Here is a 12,287-nt window from a genome sequence, read left to right on the forward strand (position 1 = left end):
GGTGGTGCTCCCTTATTCAGGCTTACTTACATTCCAACTTGATTTTTAACCTAATAATTGCTGCTATGTGGCTGAGTTGACTAGGCAGTGCGAAAAAATAAAGGCTAATCCGTTTTTATGCAACAACCTTTGTAAAACTACCCTTCCAATATCAGAGCAGATCCTGCTGGGGTTCTTTGAGTGCCAGCTTGCTCCTTCAAATAAAATGCTGTCCTGCCACAGATGCTGTACATTTGTTATTTCGCCCTCTTTCTCAGCAGAGCCCATGCTGAAATGTTGGAGCAATGGTGGTGCAGATGAACTGTAACTCTCCGTATTATGCCAGTAACACTATCAGAATATAATGGGCACCAATGGTCCATGGAAAACACACACCTGACATCCTTCTGACTAATGCCACTAATGTGAGATGAATTTCCCTATCCATAGTGAACTTTCAGACATAAGGGAGCACAAACATTGCACAACACAGTATGGAAAGTGTGAAAAGGCTGCAATCTACTACTTCTTTACACTTTTCACACTGTGTAGTGCTCTTGTAGATGGCAGCAGATCTCTGTGCTCAGTTTGTGCAGATACCTAAGGCTAGACCCTTGAATAGCATGTTGCCTAGGTTCAAAAGGAGGAATAGAGACAGGCAGTAAGGACAGGGCTCCTCTGCTAGTTGACTGAAAGGGAAAAAATCTAAACTGGACAGGGCGCAGAACAAAGAGTTTAAACACAAGAAACACAAATCAGTTGTAAATTGTCATAATAAACCATTTTAAGGCTGATAGCGCTTTTAGCTCAGTGTGTAACTTTGCCACAAGAGGGCATCTTCTCCTAAAACTGACCATTACCTGGAATCTCCTTTTTTCAGGATTAGCACTTTTGAAATGAATTAACAATAAAATGGGCTATATTGGTGATTAGTGATGGGCGAATTTATTCGCCAGGCGCGAATTCGCAGAGAATTTATTTTCGAAAAAGCGGACGCCGGCGTCAAAAACGGGCGCCGGCGTTGAAAAAATGGGCGCCAGCGTCAAAAACAAGACGCCGGTGCCGTTTCGTGAATTTTTCGCTGTTTCGCAAATTTCGCGCGAATTTTTCGGCGAAACGGCGCAAATTCGCCCATCACTATTGGTGATACCTGTGTTGTCTAAAATGTTACTTATGGCAATCATTCAGTTAATTTCAGTTCCTTTTTAAAGCCTGTGTAAGATGATAACGATAGTTATGTGCTGATTATGATTAGTGATGGGCGAATAAATTTGCCACACACAAATTCACGGCGAATTTCAAACATTTCGCAGCAAGCAAATACATCCACGACAATTCACCATCAAAAAATCCTCTGCATCAATAAAAATTGGCGTGCAAATAAAAATTGTTGTGCGTCAAAATTGAAAAAAATTATCTTGATGCCCATTGACTTCAATGCATTTCTCAAATTTTTCAAAGTGAAACGGCACAGATTCGCCCATCGATAATTATGATTATCATCTTAGCCAATGCTCTTATGACTTTTAAGACATGTTTGTTCCATTTTAAAAGTGGTAACCTTTTTGAATGACTAACACAGAACAACACCTTTATCTGGAAAGCCTGGAGCCTATTAAATGAGGCTGAAGGCTGGGAAAGTGTAGACACCTTAAAAGTTGAGGTTGTAGTCCTCATAATTCATGTGCCTGTTTATAGCATAGAACTAACTCCTTGTAGTAGTCCATTTCAGAGCTGGGGCATAGTAAGGCTTGTTACAGTGGGCAGCTGTTGCTCATTGAGCCGGTCATTAGAGGGTGATGTTCCTGGCAGATACTTTGCTGGTGAGGGAAAACAGTGCCAGATGTTTAGCGGTGAGCCTGGGCACAATGGTTCTGCTCTTACCATGCATGTTCACTGTCATCATGCTTCTAAGAAAACATCCATAGCAAAATAGAGGTATGCAGTAAGAAAAAGCTGTATTCCTGAGATATCTTCTTAAACTCCATCATAGGTAGAAGACCTACCCAACTTGGACACCTCACTTGCTATCAAGCCTGGCCATTGCTCTGAATTTGTGGTTTAATTATCCATAATGCATGCAATTACTGATATCTATTCTTCCTTAATTACAGAGCATCCTGATACATCTGATCATGGCCAGAATCACCGGATACAGAATCACACAGGTCGGTTTCCTAAACCAATATTCGTGATCTGAAATAAATGGAAAAAAAACATGTACGCAGTGGTTCAAAGCTGTTTGCAGGAAATATTCTTGTACTGTGGCAAAGCAGTTGGCCTAACTGTCATGTAGTGATAGGGGGCCTCAATTTGACCCTGACCAGATCACTGTTTGCATGGAATTTGTTTTCTCTAGATTCCTCCAGGTTTTCCTCCAGGTTTTCTTATTTACTCACTCAGTCCAAAATTCCATATATATACTGATAGAATAAGGGGCAGATTTATCAAGGGTCGAATTGAAAATACGAATTTTTGAATTCAATTTCTAGTTGTCAGGGAGCCGGGAGCTCCCTCCAGGGAGGTAGTCAGGATCGAGGAGGAAGCCCTCTTGAGGGTGCAAGGTTGCGGTGTCCAAGGGGTTAATCAAAGGAGTAGTCAGAATCCAGGCAAGAGTTCACGGGCAGGCAGATAACAGCAAAGTCCAAAGTCCAGGCAAAGGGTCAGGAAAACAATCAGGAACAAGATTCAGCAATAGAAGCTCAGAGGGAACCCAGGATACACACAGGAAATGATTCCTATACTTGGGCACCATTCTGGCGTCCAGGAAGCCTTTTTATTTTGAATTTGGCGCCTTTGTGACGTCATTGGCGTCCTTGCGCTGACGTCATCGCGCCGGTGCCGCTACCCACGTGGCGGCCATGGGCGCCGCCATTTTGGGAGCGACGCCGGCAGGTGTGATTATACTCACAATTCGACTGGGAGGTTATTTAAGAAAATTAGAATGTTTGATTTTTGATCAAATGGTTCCGACCGGAAAATTTGAATCGTATTCGATTCGTATTAGATTGATACGAATTACGTTTTTCTCCCGAAAAAAAAAACTTGAATGTCAGTAAGGCTATTAACATCTCCAAATGTCTCAACGGACTTCTGCCATTGACTTGTATGTGAACTTGGCAGGTTTTAGGTGGTGAATATTCGAATAAGGACTGTTTCCATGGACGAGGTGTAATACATCTCACATTCGAATTTACATTGGAACAGGGGGATTAAAATTCGAATGTGTGAATTCTGAAACTCGAAAATTCGAATTTGGATTTACTATTCGACCCTTGATAAATCTGTCCTATAGTTTAGTCATTTTTGTCCTTGTTAAAAACCTTATCGTGAGAAAGTGCTCAAATACCCATGTACACTTGTGTTCAATGAAGAAGAGGGGAATTTTCATAGGCCAACAACCAGTTCCACCCCTTTTATTTAGCATAGACACCAATTACAGCTTCAGTGAAGAAAAAAAGTGCAGCGATGATCTTGTTCAACTACAACTAATTTAACCTTTTCATTGGCATACCAAAGCACTATTGTTAACAATGGTGAATGCTTTAATTAGATGGGATGCTGTGACGCAATTTTCTGTGTTAAATGAGATAAATGGAATATCTGGGTTAAGTTGTTCTGTGTCAAACACACAAACCAAAGTGGCTGCAACTGTAGTAGTAATGCAAAATATAAAGGCTATCACTGCATTCCTAAAAAGAATTAATGTGATATTTTTAGTCAATGAAATGTAATAAAAGTGGCTAAAAAAAATCTGTATTTTTTGTTTTGATTCTTTCCAGGTACAGGGATTGAAGTAGGAATAATGATTGTAGTGCCCATCATAACTACAGTTATAATTATTGCATTGATCCTGGGTATCCCTTATCTTCTGAAGAAGAGGAAAAAAGGTAAAATGAGCAAGTAATACACGCTGTGCTTGTAGAAGTCCTTTAAGGCATTATTTGTTTACAATTCTTAGTAACAATATAATAAAAAAAATGTGAAAACAAAATTGTAAAATGTACCTGTACATCATACACAAAGTTAAAGGGGTTATTTGTCTTTAAGTTACTTTTAAGTATGATGTAGATCATACGTAGATTGGTTTTCATTTTATATTATTTGTGGTTTTTGAGTTATTTCGCTTTTTATTCAGCAGCTCTTCAATTTGCATCTCAACCAATCTGGTAACTAGGGTCCAAATTGATTTGAAATTGAAATTGGAATATGGATAAGAGACAGGAATATGAATATGGGAGTCCTGAATAGAAAGAGGAATAAAAAATGTGGTCAGTGACCCTCATATGAAAGCTGGAAAGAGTCAGAATAAAAAGGCAAATAATTAAAAAGCTATAGCCATTCTGCAACATACTAAAAATGAATTTAAAGGTGAACCATCCCTTTAACTGTAAGGTGAAAGTAAACCACCATGATTTCTCACTGTATTCCTAATTCAACAACAATTTACTTTTGTGTTCTTAAAGTTTATAGAATGTCAGGTTTAAGACCAAATCCAATTTTCATTTTGTCGTGGTTGGGGTTTTCTCATTATGTTGTGCAGGGATTCGTAGGAATAGAAGGGATAATAGTATGGAGCTTAAGGAGGAACAGCAAAGAACAGAGCAGGTGAGGATGATTATACAACAATCTATCATCTATCCATCTATCTATCTATCTATCTATTATCTATCTATCTATCTATCTATCTATCTATCTATTATCTATCTATCTATCTTTCTATCATCTATCTATCTATCTATCTATCTATCTATCTATCTATCTATCTATTATCTATCTATCTATCTATCTATCTATTATCTATCTATCTATCTATCTAGTATCTATCATCTATCTATCTATCTATCTATCTATTATCTACCTATTATCTATCTATCTATCTATCTATCTATCTATCAATCTATCTATCTATCTATCTATCTATCTATCAATCTATCTATCTATCTATCTATTATCTATCTATCTATCTATCTATCTATCTATCTATCTATCTATCTATCTAGTATCTATCATCTATCTATCTATCTATTATCTACCTATTATCTATCTATCTATCTATCTATCTATCTATCTATCTATCATCTATCTATCTATCTATCTATCTATCTATCTATCTATCTATTATCTACCTATTATCTATCTATCTATCTATCTATCTATCTATCAATCTATCTATCTATCAATCTATCTATCTAGTATCTATCTATCATCTATCTATCTATCTATCTAGTATCTATCTATCTATTATCTATCTATCTATCTATCTATCTATCTATCATCTATCTATCTATCTATCTATCTATCTAGTATCTATCTATCTATCTATCTAGTATCTATCTATCTATTATCTATCTATCTATCTATCTATCTATCTATCTATCATCTATCTATCTATTATCTATCATCTATCTATCTATCAATCTATCTATCTATCAATCTATCTATCTAGTATCTATCTATCATCTATCTATCTATCTATCTATCTAGTATCTATCTATCTATTATCTATCTATCTATCTATCTATCTATCAATCTATCTATCTAGTATCTATCTATCATCTATCTATCTATCTATCTATCTATCTATCTATCTATCTATCTATCTATCTAGTATCTATCTATCTATCTATCTATCTATCTATCTATCTATCTATCTATCTAGTATCTATCTATCTATTATCTATCTATCTATCTATCATCTATCTATCTATCTATCTATCTATCTATCTATCTATCTATCTATCTAGTATCTATCTATCTATCTATCTATCTATCTAGTATCTATCTATCTATTATCTATCTATTATCTATCTATCTATCTATTATCTATCATCTATCTATCTATCAATCTATCTATCTATCAATCTATCTATCTAGTATCTATCTATCTATCTATCTATCTATCTATCTATCTATCTATCTATCTAGTATCTATCTATCTATTATCTATCTATCTATCTATCTATCTATCTATCTATCTATCTATCTATCTATCTATCTATCTATCTATCAATCTATCTATCAATCTATCTATCTAGTATCTATCTATCATCTATCTATCTATCTATCTATCTATCTATCTATCTATCTATCTATCTATCTAGTATCTATCTATCTATTATCTATCTATCTATCTATCTATCTATCTATCTATCTATCTATCTATCTATCTATCTATCTATCTATCTATCTATCTATCTATCTAGTATCTATCTATCTATTATCTATCTATCTATCTATCTATCTATCTATCTATCTATCTATCTATCTATCTATCTATCTATCTATCTATCTATCTATCTATCTATCTATCAAAAGGCTGTAATCCCCCAAAAAGGGGACTGTGGTAAAATAGGAAATGCAATTTACCCAAAGGCTGAAGTCCCTTGTACATTGAAAATATATAATATGTTTGCCTACAAAGCAGCACATGATTATAGATGCTAAGCAAAGCCCTTCCTCTTGATGGCCATCCATTCTATACATAAAACTGCCTTCTTTATAATTGCAGAAACCACTCAAAGAAGATGACCAATCAGAAGTATAACAATAATGTTTTCTTTGGCCATCTATGCACCTCATGCACTGCATTATTATTATTCCAAAAGACTGAAAAATAGCTTGGATTTTGCTAACACAACTCTCATTGACTTCTACGTGAACAGCTTTTGAGGTTTTTCCGCTAAATAAGTGTTGAAATTAAATTTTACAGAAACTCTAATTGAATTCTAGATTTTTGCCACAAAAATTTAAATTGTGGTAAAAACAGCAATTTGAATGTTGACAGATATGTCCATTATCTCTGTATATTTTACTTGGTTATTTAATACAATGTTTGTCCTCCCTGTTTTCTGTATTGTTGTACAGTGCAGAGTATCCTAGTAGCACTATATACTATATATACTGTATATAAATTTTTTATTCAAAATTCATAAAAATCCTGAAAAAAGTAGCCAGTGCACCCCAACATATGCATGTAGTGGTACATGCATATGTTGGGGTACACTGGCTACTTTTTTCAGGATTTTTATGAATTTTGAATTCTCCACAAAAAAAATCTGAATTGTCAATTTAATTTTGAAATTTAATGTAATTATAACTTTTGAATAAAACAATAACATTGCACCACCTGTGAAAAGAACATGTTACAGTTATTTGTCCAGAGCTAAAAAGCACCCGAATTTATGGACAGAATTATTATCCTACTGTCCTCTGATTCCTAGTTATCATTGTAACCTTAAGCACTCACTTGACTAGATGCAGTGAGCAAAGTGCAGTTTGAAGTGCAATCACTTTGTTTTCGCACAATGCAGTTTTTTTTTTTTATAGAATTCCAGCATTGCTGTGGATTCAAACAGACTGCAGTTGCACTGAATAATTTCAAAGTCTGTCTGTTTTCAATTTCGGTGTTCACTGACATAATTTCTATAGGGATACTAAGGAAATTTGTTTTTTCAAAGTGCATTAGTTAATAGTAGTGATGCTTAATTTATTTGCCAGGCGCGAATTTGCACGATTCGCCAGCAGCGAAATTCGCAAAACGGCAGCGAAAATTCTCCGGCATCAAAAAAAACGGACGCCAGCGTCAAAAACGAGACGCTGGCGATGTTTCACAAATTTTTCTCCGTTTCGCGAATTTAGTGGGAAATTCATGAACGGAGCAAATTTGCCTATCACTAGTTAATAGTGCAGCTGCAGTCCAGCAGAATCAGTTTTTTTCCCATTCAAGTTTTTTCTCAAATAAGATACCATTCGATTTTCGAGTTTTTCCGCGTTCATTCGAGGTATAACACTCAACCGTTAATAAATATCCCCCATAATATTGCTTGTATGGGTATATTATTTATGGCAAATTGTTTTTTCTAATATTAATATGAACATCTTGTAGAGCAGTGATCCCCAACCAGTAGCTCGTGAGCAACATGTTGCTCTCCAATTCCTTGGATGTTGCTCCCAGTGGCCTCAAAGCAGCTGCTTTTTTTTGAATTCCAGGCTTGGAGGCAAGTTTTGGTTGCATAAAAACCAGGTGTACTACCAAACAAAGCCTCAATGTAGGTTGACAATCCACATAGGGGCTACCAAAAGGCCAATCACAGCACTTATATGGCTCCCCAAGAACACTTTTCATGCTTGTGTTGCTCCCCAACTCCTTTTATTTCTGAATGTTGCTCACGGGTTCAAAAGGTTGGGGATCCCTGTTGTAGAGGGTGTCTTTTACCTATAGTATAAATCACATCAACAATGCAACATACAAAGCACAATATTTGTGTTTTAAACAACAATCCTTTCCCTGAAAGCCATCTATCACAGTTATAAGCATTCCTAATACAAGAAAACACATTTCATCTACCTAGATGGCTACTCAGTCCCCCGAGCTCATATGGAAATTTGCAACAAGTCTTGTAAACAAGTGACTCAACAGAACAACACCTACATGTACATGATATTGTGCAACACAGCCTCAGGTAATAGATTTGTAATGCTTCAAAACTAAATACTGTTATTATTGAAATAACGATGGGCTTTAACACTGGCAAAACAACCTTTGATTTCTTTCATATACAGCCAACCTATATGTATTACAGGTATGCAACCTGTTGTCCAGAATGCTCGGCACCTGGGGGTTTCCGGATAATGGATCTTTCCGTAATTTGGATTTTCATACCTAAAGTCTACTAGAAAATCATGTAAACATGAAATAAACCCAATAGGCTGGTTTTGCTTCCAATAAGGATTAATTATATCTTAGTTGGATCAAGTACAGGTATGGGACCTGTTATCCAGAATGCGCGGGACCTGGGGTTTTCTGGATAATGGATCTTTCCGTAATTTAGATCTTCATACCTTAAGTCTACTAGAAAATCATGTCAACATTAAATAAACCCAATAAGCTGGTTTTACTTCTTATAAGAAGTAATTATATCTTAGATGGGATCAAGTACAAGCTACTGTTTTATTATTACAGAGAAAAAGGTAATAACTTTTAAAAATTTTGATTATTTCATTATAATGGAGTCTATGGGAGAAGGCCAGTCCGTAATTTCGAGCTTTCTGGATAACAGATCCATACCTGTATAAGTAAAAGTAAAGTGAACTTTACGGACGGCTGCTAATTTGTTAAACTTGCTTACCTGTAAAAAGTGCCAAATGAATTTTGTCATTTCCCATTTATGAAACCCTGGTTTCTTTCTTAAGAAACGGTTGGAGGCCTATGGTGGGGAATAAGGATGTTTGTGGCTAGACTACCAGTGAGACAATGGCTGCCTAATAAACCCCAAAACTGCAAGCAGAACCAGAGACACCCTATAATAGCTTTGGGTGAGATAAAGGAGAATAACTATACACTGACATTTTAATTGATACGTAGTGGCTCTTTAAACAGTTTTCACGTTCTTTTTTTTTTAATTTTGTGAGGTTTAGCAGTGTGCTGCTTTCTGTTACTTTGAGTAAATTGAATAATACTAGGAGAGGACTAAATAGAAAGATAAGTAATAAAAGTTTCAATAACAATGAAATTGTAGACTTACAGAGCAACAGATTCTGGCTGCTGGGGTCAGTGACCCCCCATCTGGGAGCTGGAAAGATGCAGAAGAGGAAGGCGAATGCTTCAAAATCTATTAAAAAAAATCAAAGCCAACTAAGTAGTAGTAGTAGTAGTAGTAGTAGTAGTAGTACGACAGTCTATGACATGTTAAAGTTAGAAAAAAATCAAAGCATGTTTTTCGGTCCACTTGTTACAGTTTATGTTTAAGTGCCCAAAGCACATAAGTCTTATAGAGATGATGAAAATAGTGTTATAAATAATTATTAATTGATTATTAATTAATTATTAATTGGATGGCCAATGTGAAATCTTTAAAGGGGTAATTCACCTTCAAATTGACTAGTATAATTTGCAATTGATATTCATTTTTTATTTTCAGTGATTTTCATGTATTTAGCTTTTTGTTAAGCAGTTCTCCAGTTTGGAATTTGAGCAGGTAACTGGTTGCTGGGTAAGCAGGCATTGGTTTGAAAGAGAGACTAGAACACAAAAAGAAGAGGGGCCAAATAGAAATATAAGGAATGAAAAGCACAAATAATAATAGTTTTTGGCTGCTGGGGTCAAGTATGTATGTATATTTTTATTTGTATAGAGCTCCTTGTGCACTGTACAGAAAAACTCTAAATTAGTAGTAACAAATAAGGGGTCATTGAAGTAAACAGTTACAATAAGTGCATTATTAGAAAATATTCACATAAATATAAATATAAAATATAATTACAATACAGATTACGTGTGAAGGAAACAAAAGGCTAGAGGACCCTACCCCGTAGGGTAACAGACAGACACAATTCAGAATATTAAGATGCTGTAGGTTACAGTTTGTTACACTGTCATATAAGTGCCAGTTCATATATGACCCAGTTCAGGTGTTATCCAGGTGCTCCCAGAGGAATTCTTTGAGTTTTGTTTTAAAAACACTGAGGGAGGATTCTCTCCTGAGAGATTCAGGAATGGCATTCTAAATATAAGGAGTGTCAAGAGAGAAAGGTTTGATACGGGAAACAGCAGTAGTCATGGGGGGTACAACCAAGCGGTTGCGAAGTGGAGGTTTTGGCGAGGAACATATAGAGAAACAAGAGATGAGATGTAGTGAGGTGCAGGGTAGTGATGGGCGAATGTATTCACCAGGCGCGAGTTTGCACGTTTTGCCTCCGTCGAAAGAATTCGCAAATTTGCAGCAAAATTTTTTTGACGCCGGCGACGGTTCCAATGCCGACGTCAATTGGCAAGACTTCATGAGCTCAGTGTATGAAAATAAACTTTTCCAAACATATTGATGTACATTTTTTCATATTAGGAATGCAGGGATGTGTATAATCATAATACTATGAGTTTGTGCCAGCATGGTTTTATGAGTAATAGATCTTGCCTGACTAACTTAATTTCTTTTTATGAGAAGGTAAGTAGAGACCTTGATTCTGGGATGGCAGTGGATGTGATTTACTTACAGTAGACTTTACTAAAGCATTTGATACAGTGCCACACAATAGGTTACTGGTTAAATTAAGGAATGTTGGCCTGGAAAATAGTATTTGTCCCTGGATAGAGAACTGGCTAAAAGATAGACTACAAAGAGTGGTGGTAAATGGAACATTTTCTAATTGGACCAGTTTTGTTAGTGGAGTACCACAGGGCTCTGTACTAGGTCCCTTGCTTTTCAACTTGTTTATTAATGACCTGGAGGTGGGCATTGAAAGTACTGTTTCTATTTTTGCAGATTATACTAAATTGTGCAGAACTATAGGTTCCATGCAGGATGCTGCCACTTTGCACAGTGATTTGTCTAAGTTGGAAAACTGGGCAGCAAACTGGAAAATGAGGTTTAATGTTGATAAATGCAGGTTATGCACTTTGGCAAAAATAATATAAATGCAAGTTATACACTAAATGGCAGTGTGTTGGGAGTTTCCTTAAATGAGAAGGATCTAGGGGTCTTTGTAGATAACACATTGTCTAATTCTGGGCAGTGTCATTCTGTGGCTACTAAAGCAAATAAAGTTCTGTCTTGCATAAAAAAGGCATTAACTCAAGGGATGAAAACATAATTCTGCCTCTTTATAGGTCCCTGGTGAGGCCTCATCTGGAGTATGGGGGCAGTTTTGGACTCCAGTCCCTTAAGAGGGATATAAATGAGTTGGAGAGAGTGCAGAGACTAAGTGCAACTAAACTGGTTAGAGGGAGGGAAGACTTAAATTATGAGGGTAGACTGTCAAGGTTGGGGTTGTTTTCTCTGGAAAAAAGGTGTTTGCGAGGGGACATGATTATACTTTACAAGTACATTAGAGGACATTATAGACAAATAGCAGGGGACCTTTTTACCCATAAAGTGGATCACCGTACCAGAGGCCTCCCCTTTAGACTAGAAGAAAAGAACTTTCATTTGAAGCAACGTAGGGGGTTCTTCACAGTCAGGACAGTGAGGTTGTGGAATGCACTGCCGGGTGATGTTGTGATGCTGATTCAGTTAATGACTATAAGAGGGACTTGGATGATTTCTTGGACAGACATAATATCAAAGGCTATTGTGAGCTCTATAGTTAGTATAGATATGGATATATAGAATGTATGTGAGAGTAGGGAGGGGTGTGTGTATGGATGCTGGGTTTTCATTTGGAGGGGTTGAACATGATGGACTTTGTCTTTTTTCAATCGAATTTAACTATGTAACTATGTAACTATAATTGGGGATGCTTAAATGGCTTTCAGTGAAAAGGTTGCAGTTTAAAATGTTCTACTTTGCAGGATATCCTTATCAGTAACA

The sequence above is a fragment of the Xenopus laevis genome, chromosome 8L, assembly GCF_017654675.1.
Source record: "Xenopus laevis strain J_2021 chromosome 8L, Xenopus_laevis_v10.1, whole genome shotgun sequence".
Lineage (NCBI taxonomy): Eukaryota > Metazoa > Chordata > Amphibia > Anura > Pipidae > Xenopus > Xenopus laevis.